This window comes from Lutra lutra, chromosome 6 (assembly GCF_902655055.1).
Source record: "Lutra lutra chromosome 6, mLutLut1.2, whole genome shotgun sequence".
Classification (NCBI taxonomy): Eukaryota; Metazoa; Chordata; class Mammalia; order Carnivora; family Mustelidae; genus Lutra; species Lutra lutra.
The window spans coordinates 149083503-149098667 of record NC_062283.1 but is presented as its reverse complement, the minus strand read 5'-3'; the positions used below and the strand labels follow the sequence as shown (position 1 = coordinate 149098667).

At 37.8% G+C, this 15165-nt stretch overlaps 1 protein-coding gene across 7 annotated transcripts in view; it reads right to left on the bottom strand.

Moving 5' to 3' along the window:
- QKI (QKI, KH domain containing RNA binding) overlaps positions 1 to 15165 on the bottom strand; it is a 159242-nt gene that overhangs the window by 106348 nt on the left and 37729 nt on the right. The gene's annotated exons all lie outside the window — the stretch shown is intronic.

Genomic DNA, 15165 nt, shown 5'->3' with positions numbered 1-15165 from the left:
TACAAAAATAATATAAGGCCCAAAATGACCTTACCTTCTTCCACAAAGGATATACATCAGCTTTTCCTAGGGACGTTCTATTACTAACAATCCAACATCACCTCTTAAAATAATTAGATGCTGACACACACTATCTTTGAAAACCTCTGAAATTCTGGTTCACTTTTACTCCTGTAATTCATACCCATCAACACCCCTTCCCCAAGCAAAGACTGGAGATGGTGAAGAGTCCATATAGATAGGTTACAAATTTCAACTTCTGTCCCCCAAAGTTCAGCCTCTCCGCTGTCCTCTCCAGATTTAGAAAACATACCCAGTGAAAGGTTTCTAAAAGCCAGACTTTATATCCTTGATTATCTGCCCTCGATGTTCCTGGGGCTCTGATAAGTTCAAGCAAATGTTTCTTTGTCTTGTGTCCTATTTTACTGGAATTGCTCTGAATTTCTAGCTCCAAATCTACTAACTGGTCTGAATTACTCTGTCAGCCCTTAGAACAGAGAAGTCCACAGCATTTTTAAAGATGTTGCTTGCCTTTTAACCTAAAGAGATCCAGAACTAACATAATTTCAGGCAGTATGGGGTAAAAATATATCAGAATGAGAGTCTGAGGAAGAGAAATAAGGCACATACCACAGAAAGTCTATCTGCAAGCCTGGCCCTATGCTGACTATTCCTACTTACCTGCTACTTCCTAACTCTACCTTTTTCTTACTTATTTGAGAGCGATAAAGAGAGACAGAGAGAGAGAATGAGCAGGGGAGGGGCAGAGAGAAAAGATGACTCCTTGCCAGGCAGGGAGCCTGAAGAGGGGCTAGATCCCATGACCTGAGCTGAAGGCAGACACTTAACTGACTGAGCCACCCAGGCACACCCCCTAACTCTACCTTTTTATACACAAAAATTCCTTAAAACTTCACGCCCCTCATCCCCTCAAAACAGCATGAACAGAGACAAGAATCTGCACATCTCACCTTCCCTCTTTTTGTTTAGTCCGGTTATGTTTTTTTTAGTACATTTTTAAATTTAACTCACTAAAACATTTATTCAAGGTCTGCTAAGTGGTACAGTAAAAGAGATGATAGGGATTTTAAAAAGAAGAAAAAAGGAAGAAGTGGAGGAAGAGGAGAAACTCCCCCTCCTCTCATGAAATCTGTGAAAATGCTGTTACTCTATGTGTTACCTTGACTGTTTCTTAAAATAAGTGGCCTTGTCAAGCTCTTCTCTCCCTCAGTAACAGTTGTGCTCTCTACAGATCCTTTTCCAAGGCAACTCATGTACTGAATATACAAATGGAAAAGTATGTCCAGAAAAATACATTAATAAACAGAGATAACTTAGTGCTTCCAATAAGTAATACATAATTATTTTTTATTTGTGTTCTTTGTCAACTTGCTTGGCATAAACTTTGTGACATACACTTAGAAGACCCTTTCTGACGCATCCTATTCTTTCACTTATTAAACCTTTTCTGCCAGAACCACAGGATTATGATTACATAGTCTTCTACCACAACTAAGTAATCCTCACAATTATTATCTAAATAGGAAATGTTTTAAAACCAGTCAAAACTAATGTATTAAAACTGCAAAACAAAATTTTCCTAACCTAAAAAATGAAACAATCTCTACTGCCCAAAAACCAACAAACAGCTCAAGTGTGTTAAAGTGCATACCACTGGGATTCTAACACAATTGAAACTGTCAAGGTCATCCTTCTCAAAATGCTGTAAGAATTAAAAAAAAAAAAAAATTATCATAGCAGCTGCTTTGTCTACTGCAACCAATTTCCAAGTTAATATCGTTTGCCTTGCATTAAAATTCATTCTGTGTTGATTTATCATGCTAGTTCTGCAGCTTCATTCAATTAAAACAATGTCACAATACAGTCAAAGAAAATCATTTCATACAGCCCAAGTTAACTGCAACTTTGAAGGCCAAAAAAAGGAAAGAAAGAAAGAAAGAAGAAGAGACATTCATAAACCCCACTGTTTAAGTAAAGACCTTCTCTGTGGCTCACCAATTCTACTTCTGCCCAATGGCATGTTATTTTCTGAAGAAGAGGTTAACAACAATCATGTCTAATGCTATTAGCTGCTGCTCACTTCATTTTAAATAGAAATGGCAGATTTTTCACAATGACAAATTAGAAAGTAATATGGCAAATCTTTCCATTAACCTTTTAAGAAATCTACAATTAAAGAGAAAATCTTCTGTCAAACATGTAACTAATAAAACACGGCTTTCCAAAAGCATTTCAGTGAAATACTAAGAGGTGTTAAAGAGCAATTTCTGCTTAAAATTTTATAAAAATAAATTTTAAGAAAAAATGTACTTCTTTGCCTTGTATTTTGCATAACAGATTGATAATCTTTTTAAATACGGTTTCTGGTGCTTCTACGGTGTAAGACACCTTACAACCTTATATTGTATTTCATATATGACATGGTAGGCATGAAACACACACACAAATGTGTATTTGTTGAACTCCTTCTCTTAGGAAGTAACAAAAAATATACCAACTCTAATGCAGTCAACATTAGTGAGCTTATCTTATGCAAATATGTTAAGACGAAAGAAGAGTCATGGTATTTTGGGCAGTACAACTGGTTTTATTTTAAAATACCAGAATGGGGACACCTGGGTGGCTTAGTCAGTTATACATCCGACTCTTAATTTTGGCTCAGTCATGATCTCAGGGTTGTGAGACTGAGTCCCAAGTTGGGCTCTCCCTCTATTCCTCCCTCACAATGCATATTCTCTCCCCACCCTTAAAAATATATAAATAAAATAAAATACCAAAATGATATTTTGTTTGTTTTACTGATTGGCTCTAGATTTATCGCACTTAGAGAGAAAATATTAATACAGATTAAATTTGAAAGTTTGCTGTGTCTATAGTCATTCACCATGAATAGCACAATGTTCTTTCAGTATTCAAAAACCATTATCCAATGCAGCAAAGCTGCTCTTGTCATTTAGGAACAAATGAAGTTTCAACATGTTTTTTGATTTTTATGTTCATCTACTTATTAACACAAATGCAGAAACCAACCAATATTCTTGTCAGAACTATACTCATTTATCAATTCAAACATAGGTTTTAGCCAGAGATAAAAAGTTCAGCAAAAATCAACAAAAGCATTGTGTAAAACACATACAAACACACCCCAAAAGCAAAATAGATTGAATATATCAAAATGTCTTGTGCTGGGGCGCCTGGGTGGCTCAGGGGGTTAAGCCTTCGGCCCAGGTCATGATCTCAGGGTCCTGGAATGGAGCCCCACATTGGGCTCTCTGCTCAGCAGGGAACCTGCTTCCCCCCTCTTCTGCCCCCACCTGCTCTCTGCCTACTTGTGATCTCTCTCTCTCTCTCTCTTCTGTCAAATAAATAAATGAAATCTTAAAAAAAAAAAAAATAAGTCTTGTGCTTTTGGGGGAGATAAATGTCTTATCCCTTTTCCATCTCCATATTAATTCTTGACAAGCAGCCAGTAAGTCTTCTTACGCTACACAGTAATTTTTACAGGAACCATTTTGTAAATCTTCATATACGAGGCCTTTATAATCATCTGCTACTAATAGCACAATGCTATGCAAGAAAAGGCATTTGTACCAGCAGATGTAAGGGTGGGGGAAACAGAACTAGTAATAACTAAAATATGAAATCTGTGGCATATAAAATGTGTATAACCTAAATTTTAGGAAGTCTTCATCATTTGAGCATAGATAAAATTGGGAAAGAAGCTGAAACCACTCTGGAAACAAACACGTTAGTAAAACAGATGATTACTTTTCTAGCAGCTAAATAATAATAACTGCATTGGAAAACAAACATTATTTAAGCAATTAAAATAAAAATTTGAGGGGCGCCTGGGTGGCTCAGCGGGTTAAAGCATCTGCCTTCGGCCCAGGTCATGATCCCAGGGTCCTGGGATCGAGTCCTGCATCCGGCTCTCTGCTCAGCAGGGAGCCTGCTTCCCTTCCTCCCTCTCTCTGCCTGCCTCTCTGCCTACTTGTGATCTCCCTCTGTCAAAAAATAAATAAAATCTTTAAAAAATAAAAATAAAATAAAATAAAAATATGAAAGCCAACGAGCGCTTCATGACACAAGAGCTTTAGGACATAACTTCTGACAGTGTAAAGTCCAAACTCCTATACCCCAGGCTCTTTAAAAAGTCTCTAACTACTTTTTAAACCTTTGTTTTTGCTGTTACCTACATGTTTAGCCACATAATTCACTGTCCTATAAAAAAATGGGGAGTACTTTTTTTAAGGCAGATAGTTTTAATTTTTCTTTCCTTTCTGAAACACCTTTCTTCATCCTTCCCTCCCTCAAAACATGTCAAATCCTCCTCAACATACAATACTGAGTTCAAGTGTTCCTCTTCCTGTGATTTTCTGAATTCTCTGATTCCTAGAGACAGTTGTTCTCCTCTCTAAAGTGAGGATTTTAGAGCACTATATAAGCACCCCTCTCGCAGGCCCTACCACATGATATGCAAGGATGTACATACATGCCTCTTGCATAACATCCCATGAGCCAGAAACCAGTTCCTGGTCCTCTTTATTATTTTCATCCACAATGACTCACACAATATATAGCACACAGACAAAGCTAATTATTTATTCAATTATTGGCTAATACAATTTCAAAGCATTCACAGAAATCATGTAGACTTTTTCATTCTCATGGTAAAAAATTAAATCACTAAGTCATATGCAGCACAGGAACTCTTCCAAATTTCAGAAATTTCTCAAATAAGCCTGATGGACTGATCTCAGGATAAACTCCAAATGACAAAACCAATGATGTCACAGAAACAAAATGCTATCTGCACTTTCCATTTCAATATGGAAGTATCATGAGTGCAATGACTAGGTCATTCAACATCTCCTGGATGCTGACTACACTGAAGTATGTTGTATTATGAGTGTTCTAGTATGAACTAGCTTCTATGCTCAGCACTTTATGTGCATTAACTCACTTCATCCTCATAACACTGCTGAAAGACAGTTACCATTATCATTAATGTTTAATACATGAGAGGTGACAAGAGTAGCTAGCCCCTATCCTAGAACACCTAGATTGCATACAGAGTTTGGACACTTAATTAGTATAGTATAATGCCCCTCTTCTTCTTCTTCTTCTTTTTTTTAAATTTTATTTATTTATTTGACAGGCAGAGATCACAAGCAGGCAGAGAGGCAGGCGGACAGAGGGGAGGAAGCAGGCTCCCTGGTAAGCAGAGTCGGATGCGGGGCTTGATCCCAGGACCCCGGGGTCATGACCTGAGCCAAAGGCAGAAGCTTTAACCCGCTGAGCCACCCAGGCGCCCCAATGCCCCTCTTCTAAAGACCTAAAAATTATACATCCTAATCACACCAGAAACTCACGTTTAGTTTTCTCACTCAAAATGTCTGGTAAAACGTTTATAAAAACTCTCTTCAGATTCAGGTTTACTTTCAGAGTCCAACTGTGTTTTTTTAAATAATTCCTTCTCCACTTAAATCTCAAAATTTAGGATTACTGTACCACTGTTACATAACCATACCTTGATATTTTCAACTTTTACTGATTGGGATCACTGTCTTAACAATCATGATATACATCCTTAGCATAACTGAACCTTTTATAGGAATGAAAGCCTTTATGTTTTTATTACTTCATCCACTTATTACAATAAAAAATACAGTAATTTCAAAAAAGAGAGAAAGAGAAGAATATGATAATCTGAGTCAAAACTGAGCTTACAAGTGTGACTTCAAACCCAGAAGATGAGTCTAGGAGATTAAATATATAGTTCTGACCATGGATTACAAATGCTATCTAAGGCTCTTTGAAATGGATTGAATAAGTATTATCAACCTCATACACTATTTCAAAATTATTAATTCAGCTCTTAAAGTGACCTGCTTTCTTTGGCACAAATTTTGGTAACATCTGATAACCATCTTTTATACCACCCTGGTTCAATGTTCCCACATTGTTAAGAACAATGAGGCTTAGAGAGAGTGTTAAATTATTTCTTTTGTTAATAGAGTATGTTTTTGATGTTACTCTTGGTTTCTCTATAATAGTAAATTATAAAATCTTGCCCTGTGTTCTCTACTTCAAATAAATAGCACCACTACCAAAACCCTCTCTCATTCTTAGCCTCCACATATAACAGACTAAAAAATCTTAGTCTCCATTATTTATTCTTCATTTCAACCTCACTGCCTTAGTTCAGGTGTTACTGTGTAACAGGATGACGGCCCTAACAGGTACTATGAGGGCAGGAAATGCATCTTTTTATATTCTTGTGCCTGGTGCCTAGCACAGGTCACACACAAGTCTGAGATAAAAGAATGATGCCAAAATGTTACTGGTCTGTGCTCAGATCTCTTCAGTCTTCATGCTTTTACTTTTCAAATTTTCACTTTCTCTTTTGCTTTAATCTGTTAAAACTGCAAATTTATATGGCTTTCATACAATTTATAAATAAAAAGGCAAGAGACTAATCAAAGCAATCATTGTTCTCTAACCCCAAAGAATACAATACATACACACTTCTTTAAAGCTTAATCAATTCCTTACAAAATAGTAAAAAAAAAAAAAAAAATTATCACACCAATATGAAACATGGAGATGGCCAAGGTCACGCTAGGTAGGCTGCTTACCTGATGATACTGTTTTTGGACTTAGGGAAAACAGTTTTCTACGGTAGGTCAAAACGAGATTTCAGGAAGTAACTAATTTACTTACAAACTACTTATTTTGAAGGGCTGAATTTATTAAGACCTACAATGCTTTCCCAATGAAATAATTAACTGAATTTAGTTCTAAGGCTACTTGCTGAAATGTCTGATTGCAATGTTCTTAGAGTAAAGCTAAGGCAGGTTCCGCTGAAAACTAGTTTTCTGCTGAAATTCAAACCAAAAGTTAAGTATAAATGCTGAGCTCATTCACTCATAAAATAAATTCAGGTCTTCTACTATAAGCAAGCAACTAAGATGGGTGGTCAAGCTCAAGTGATAGAACCTTCAACTACCCCAAAGCCCATTTTGTTTGCTGATTTTGGAGGGAAGAGGGTTAGAATTAGGAAGACTGTATTACTGACTGCTTCACTCAATTCCAGGAGGCCATGCTATCTCAAGTTGGGCCAACAGTCTATCCACATCTCAAACTTTCCTTTAATAGCTAAGAGAAACACTTCGATGTTTCTGGAATATGAATAGCCCTGAGAATCTGGTTTCACTCCAATTTTTATTACATTCCTGTGGTTATTTCAGGGATAACCTTAGAGATATGGAGGTTAGATATCAGTGATAAGGTACTGAACTGACTGAGAAGTCTCTTACAACAGTAATTTAACCGTATCAGATCCTAAGAAACTTCTTGGATAAATCACAGACAAAACGTTTTATCTCAGGTGGGCCTGGAAAACACTTGCCTGGTAATAATCCCCTAAAAGCAAACTCGTTTCCAAATCTATTCTAAATACTAATTCTTCTTAAATATTAAAATGTATTAACTAAAATAAAGCTTAAAAATTTAAGACTCTGAGAAGACTTATTATTTTTAAAATTGTAAACTCTGAGAAAGCCTGAGGTAAGCAAAATTTGTTTTCAGAATGTCTTGAAATCCTTTTTCAAATAACTTCTATTAGCAACCTAAGCAATTTTAATATACCTCAGGTCATAAAAACCCTAATTAAATATTTGATACACAGCAGGCCTTAATATGCCCTGGTAGAGTAAAATAAAAAGGAAACTTCCAAATCAAAACTAGAAAGACAGAAGTCATGAAACTAACCCTCACTAAATTATCTGTTTAAAGTTCAAAGTCAACTGTTAACAGTGTCTCTACCTAAAACATAAAGATATGCTCACTTTCATCAAACAGCACTGTTAAATTAAAAACTCCAACAGAGGGGCGCCTGGGTGGTTCAGTGGGTTAAGGCCTCTGCCTTCGGCTCGGGTCATGATCCCAGGGTCCTGGGATCGAGCCCCACATCGGGCTCTCTGCTCGGCGGGGAGCCTGCTTCCTCCTCTCTCTCTCTGCCTCTGCCTACTTGTGATCTCTGTCTGTCAAATAAATAAATAAAATCTTAAAAAAAAAAAAAAACTCCAACAGATTAATATATAATCTGAAGTATTTCACAGCTCTACTCAATCTTCCTAAAAATCAACAATCGATCATTAATAGTTTAACATGTAAACTATGAGAGAGACAGAGATATGCAGATCTTACTTTTGTTTTATATTTCACTCATAATTAAGATCATATATAGGCAAAAATTAAGCCTTAACCTAGGTAATAAAAAAGGAGACTTTGCAGATTATTAAATTTGGATTTAATGTCCATTTGTTTCTCAAGAGAACAAAGGCGAAAGTAGTTTATATGAAGACTCTCGAAGACTCTTGATTAACTCTTTCAACACGTAAGGAAGCCACAACAGTCAAAGGAGCAACAGCCTAATGAAAGGTAACTGTACTGACTCCTGTTCTCCTCAAAGGCCATCCCAAACAAACGACAGTTCAACAGCCAATGTGCAAGAGACAACCTTAAGAAACAGGAAAAAAATCAACAATCTTACACTATATACTAAATCAGAAGCTGTGATTAGCCAAATTTAGGAAAAGTGAATTGAAAGAGGCAACTTAAAACTCTTGCTCCACCATTAACACAGACTATTCCTATGAGACTACAGGAAGTGACGAGCAATATTATAAACCTGTATTAGTAATTACAGTTGCCAGGCTGGGATCCTTCTTGGAAAAAAATATTGAAAATGCATTTATCTCAGGCTCCCTGCTCAGCAGGGAGTCTGCTTCTCCCTCTCCCTCTGCCCTTCCCCAGTCCCTGCATGTTCTCTCTCACTCTCTCTCAAATAAATAGTATCTTTAAAAAAAAAATGAAAATGCATTTAGCCATCTTACAAACCTCTGACAACGGTCATCATAATAGCCTGCACCCAAGATATAAATTTCAAAGCTATAATCATTAAAAACAAACCCATTTTAAAAATGTAAAAAAATCAGTTATCTTCATATTTAATATTTAGAGAAAGTTTCACTAATTTCATATCACATCCCAAGCAAAGAGTTTAGAAATCTAATCTGTTCATGTGTGTACTACACAACTAAGATCCCTAACAGCTAGACCTTCACAATATTTGGGACTTATCTACCACTGAGGCTAATCCTATAAAACAGTATCTCACAACTCAAAATTGAATAACTAGGCAAATTTAATGAGAGAATTATTACTGACTCATTGAAACATAACATCTTCTATTTATATCAATCAGAGTTAACTTCATTCGCATACCGCTTTGTAAGATCTCCATGGATTTGGACAAGTCCTTAATAACTTAACCAGCCAAATTACCAGTTTGATGGCCTACGTTTAACTTTAATCTTCTTCATGCCTGTCACTTTATGAATGTATGATAAACTTACATATTCTTTTTTTTTTAAGATTTTTTATTTATTTAACAGACAGAGATCACGAGTAGGCAAAGAGGCAGGAAGAAAGAGAGAGGAGGAAGCAGGCTCCCTGCCAAGCAGAGAGCCCAATGTGGGGCTCGATCCCAGGACCCTGAGATAGATCATGACTTGAGCTGAAGGCAGAGGCTTTAACTCACTGAGCCACCCAGGCGCCCCTAAACTTACATATTCTTGAATGATTTAATATATGTTATTTTTCATTCAAGACTGTGGACTCCTTCAAGGACAGGAAATTTTTTTCATGTTCATGATCACGAGAACCATACTGAGTACAGTATCAGATGCCATACATTTGTTATCTTTATTCTTCCGAACAATTTTATGAGGTGGACCTAATAATTTAGTGAACAAGGAAACAGATTCTAAAAAGTTAACATGATACCTCAAAGCCAGTATGACAGTAGAGACTATTTTTCAGCAAGTATTTATTCCAGTCCCCTTCTCACTATGGACTAAATGGCCTGTCAATGCAGTTTCTTAACTTCAGTGCTACTGACATTTGGGGTAAGATAATCTTTTGTCGTGAAGGGGCTTCCCTGTTCATTTTAAGATGTTCAGCAATATCCCTGGCATTTACCTACTAGATGCCACCAGCATCTCCACCACCTGTAGTTTTGCCAACCCAGTGTATCTCCAGATACTGTCAAATTCTGAGAGGGGCAAACTCATCCACAGTGGACAATCACTGGGTTAATGCATCGTTAGCAGACAGGAGCAGAGGCCTTTCACATGCTTAAGCAGTTTGGTGTGGCTCTGGTACTCCAGGGCCCTCCATAAGAGCATGCTATTAGCTGCTGTCCCTTCAGACTGAGCCCAGCAAGAACACAAAGATCTAAACCCACCGGCAGCTGGCATAGGTCGAGTTCAGCTAAGCCTAATCAGTAGAATCTCAGCCGCCATACAGTAAAGGCTCAAGAGCACAAAAACCAATGCTTGTTACATTAAGCCAGTAAGTTTTAGAGCAGTTTATTATGGCGTATTATTATGGCAACTGTTGACAAATACAGCCGCAAGGGAGTAAAGCCAAGATTCAAAACTGAGGTCTGTCTGCCTCAAAAGCCCACTGTTACCCAACTATGTCAAAGAGTTTTTCTCAACAGGATTAGTATCCCCACCTCCAGGATGTGTTTGGTACACAGCAGAGATGCAATAAAAACTCGCTTTGTTAATAAATATAAATACTGAATGTGAATTTTTAGCCAATTTTCAGTTCATTTTCAATATGCTACTCTTATACCTCCAAATTAACACTTTAATAAAATAAGTTGCTATGTGCAGACGCAAAGGACAAGTTTTAAATAAAAGCTTAGCAGTATTTCAGAGAGTGAGGCTTTCACACAGATATGCACAACAAATATTTATTGTACATCTACCATTCACCAGACACCATTCTAGGCAGTGAGAATACAAAAAGAGACAAAATCCCCACCCTCATAGACCTTGCATTCTGGTTAACACTTAACACAGTGTAACGACATTTTCCAAGTGCTTCATGTGTATTAACTCACTTCTTCTAACTCCTTGTATACCTGTGAGAGACTTACTACCTCCTTATATAGGTGAGAAAACGGAGAACCAAAAATGACAAGTAATTTGCCCAAAGTTACAAAGTAAGTTGGCAGAGCCAGTCAAGGGTCTGGGTTTGCATCCATACTTTTTAAACTACTATGTTATATGCCCCTTCAAAGCTCTAATAACAAGCAGGGACACATGGGTGGCACAATCAGTTGAGTGTCCGACTCTTGGTTTTCGCTCAGGCGGAGATCTCAGGGACATGAGACTGAGCCAGGCATCGGACTCCGAGCCCAGTGCAAGTCTGCCTGAGATTCTCTCTCCCTTTTCCCCTCCTGCCCACACTCCCCACCAGGTTCAGGTACATGTGCGCACGCTCTCTCTCTCTCTCTCTCTCTCTCTCGCTCTCTCTCTAAAATAAATGTAAAATAATAAAAGCCATTTGAGTCAAATAGGATGAATTCACAAAATCAAACCTATATACAAATGGTGTGGGTGGAAGAGAACCGTATGAAATTATCTCTAAGATACAGAAAGTGAAGAAAAGCAAGAAAAGGAAGAATGCATCTTTTTTTCACTGTGGCCAATATCTAATTCATAATTTTGAAATAAATCTTTTCCCATACTGCCAAAATCTGATTCCCCTGTTTTATTTGAGAACTATTTCCTTTTTTTCAAAAGGTGACATAAAGTTCCTAATACAGAGCACAAAACAGTTACTGCTTATTTGGTATATATTAATAACCTCAAAGAAAAATAATTCTTAAATTCTTGTAACAAATATTAACTTTTTTACTTTTTCGGAGAGAGAGAGAGAGCATGCCCACACACGTGAGCTTGGGGGTGGGGGGGAGGGGCAAAGGGAAAGGGAGAAAGAGATCTTAAGCAGACACCATGCCTATCACGGAGCCCAAGGCAGGGCTCCATCTCAGGACCCTGAGATCATGACCTGAGCCAAAACCAAGAGTCCGAACATAAGCCACCCAGGCACCACAATTAACTTAATTCTTGTAATAGAACTCTTGTATTAAATATACCTTAAATTCCTGTAACAAAGTTAAAATTTTAAGGTATTGAAAAAATTACCTGTAAGACCACAATGGTTTAAATCCATGTCAATGCTCTTATGAATTATAACTAAATTTCTCATTTTAAAAGCTTTGTTAAAATACATATTGTTGGATGCCAAAAGTCATCCACAACTCATAAACCCACCTACCTACCTATTTGATATGCCCACGCCTGGACATCTGACTTTAAACTCAACATGGCTACATCAGAACTGCTGAATCCCCACCTGCCCGGTGGGCTCCTGCCTCAGTCTTTCTATCTTAGGAACTGGTGATTCTGTTCCTCCAACTGATCAAAACCTGCAAGTTATTCCTGACTTTCCTTCACACTCTATACCCCATGTATCAGCAAATGCTACCGGCTCTAAGGTAACAATCTATGCAGTATCCAAGAATTTTTGTTTTTTGTTTTTTTTTTTAAATAAAGATTTTATTATTTATTTATTATTTGAGAGAGAGTGAGTGCACGAGGAGGAGTAGGGCCAGAAGGAGAGGCAAACTCCTCAATGAGCAGGGAGACCCATTCAGAACTTGATCCTGGAACTCCAGTATCATGACCCGAGCTAAAGGCAGTCGCTTAACGCACTGAGCCACCCAGGAACCAAGAATTTCTAAGACCTCTTGTTCAAGTTTCTCTTCTACTCCCTAAGCTGGTGTCCCATTGCCCACAGCAACAAGAATGAATCTATTAAAACCGAACTCAGCCCCATTACCACTCTTCAGCTCAAAACATCTGAATGGCTTCCCACTTCACTCAATAGTATCTGAAATCCCTATAATAGGGGCTCACAGCCCCTACATGAGATGACCCCTCTGCTAACTCTCTAATCTTGTATCTTACCACACTTCCCAAGCACATTCATGCCTCAGGAATTACACATGCTGCGCACTCTGCCTGGAATGGTTTTCCCCCAGATAATTTTCATGCCTTTCTCCCCATCACGTCAGTCATGTCTCTACATTTCCTCCATCTTGTAAGAGATAATTTTACTATAAATACAGTCATCATTTACATGCTTAGCCCACCTTATTTTTTTTCAATAGCACTGACTCCACTTAAAGTAAATATTCATTTGTTTATTTTCCATCTCTGCCACTGCATTGTTTGCTCCACAAGAGCAGAGATACTGTTTAATTCACCACTATACCCACCTCCTGAACAATCCTTGGCAAAAAAAAAAACACCTGTTAGCCCCACTTATTCTGATGATAAACAAGTAAGAGCAGTGCTCCTCAAACGTGCACCATAATCCATGACAGGGCTTGGAAGGCAGATTGTGAGGCCTCAGCCCTCAGGTTTCTGATTCAACTAGTCTGGGGTAGGGCTTGAACATTTATAAGTTCCCAGAAGGCATGGATACCATAGTCTGGAGACCACATATTGCGATCCACTGACCTGGACAATGTTACACCGCCTAACAGCTGTCAGCAACAGGAGCTGACCATGGCAATGAATCTCAACTGGTGAAGAAAGACGGGAACAGAGTGCAAAGTTACCTAGTACTGCACCCACGCTATGAAATACATCTCTTCTCACTTGGAGGATTATATCAAACATGCCTTTAAATAATACAATATAAGTATCACCTTCCCCGAACAGGATTTTTTCCAGAAGAACGCAGACCAAGCAGACAGGATTATTTTCTCTAACAACATCTTATGATCTTATGTATTCTGTGTTGATGACTAGTGCTGAAACTTTGTCTTTTAAACAAACAGATGAGAAGGTAGATATCCTTTAGGAGATAATGAAACGCCCAACGGCAGTGCACACCAACCGCAAGAGCTGTCAAACCGTAACTTCCCGCCTCCGGGATCACTGCAGTCGAGGGTGGGGCCAGAGTCACCCTGTCTAGATTTTATTAGTTAACCTTCCATCTTCAGTCATGGCAGACTGGTCCAAAACACACTTTCTCTGCTAAGAATATGAAGTTTGAAGATAAAGTGTAGGAGACACTGAAATCAAATTATGTTAAAAGCAAGGGTCTCAAAGAAAAGGCTGAATTCCTAGTGCTGAGGTTCTCAAAGCTGTATCTTGTATCACGGCCCCTCTCTTACAGGAGGCTTTGCTCTCCAGCCACTTCCTTTAATCCTATGATACCCAATTACCTTCCAACAAACTCCTTGCCTACGTTATCCAGAATTGTTTATATATATGCAACCAAAAATACTTACAAAGTAAATATATTAGCCTTATAGAAAATTGTATTAGAAATGCAACTTGTGAAATGTCACACCTTTTTCCATTAATCCAACTTAAGACATTTATTTTCCATCTTTACACAAGCAGACTGTCCATATAATCAATGAATCTTACAATATACTTCACATTTTGACCTCACAATACCAATTCCTTTTTGCAGAATCAGAATAGTTTTTGCTTTCAGAATAGTTCTCTGAAACCTAGCAAAATACCAACAGTTTGCATTTCAGAAGGCACTGGAACCAATTACGTACAAATATTATGCACATTGGAAGTCCATGGTGAACCACCACCAAAAAAGGTTCTTGTGTTAAATTCCTTATACTCTGATGGAAATAAATAGAAAAACAAATTAAAACATACCAAACAGCAAGTGCTCCTCAGAAAAATAAAGAAAATTAGGTGAAACAATGAGTAACTAGATTGCTTTAGATAAAATAGTGAGGGGAGGCTTCTCGGAGTAACATTTGGGCTAAAATCTTAACCATAAAAAGAAGCCAGCCAGTATACAGCTAACATAAACATACTTAGGCTGGGAATAGACCTGACTTGTTCTAACAGCCAATATGACTACAGTGTATTTAGGAGAGGGAAACTCACTTAAGATGAGGTCAGAGAGATATAAAGAACCATACGACATAGCGCTTTGTAACAAACAAGAGTTTGGAGCTAATTATAAATTAAGTGGTACAGGACAAGGCGGCTACTTGCAACGAGATGTTTATGGAGAATATCTGAGGAAGAAACAGGAATGAAGAAGACAAAACAAAAGAAAAAAATTATGAACAATGGTTATCATAAAAGTTTTGGAGCTGAAAGGAAGCTTAGCTGTCACACAGTCCAACTTCTCATTTTACTGAAAGGATGACATAGCCCAGGCTGTGGCTTC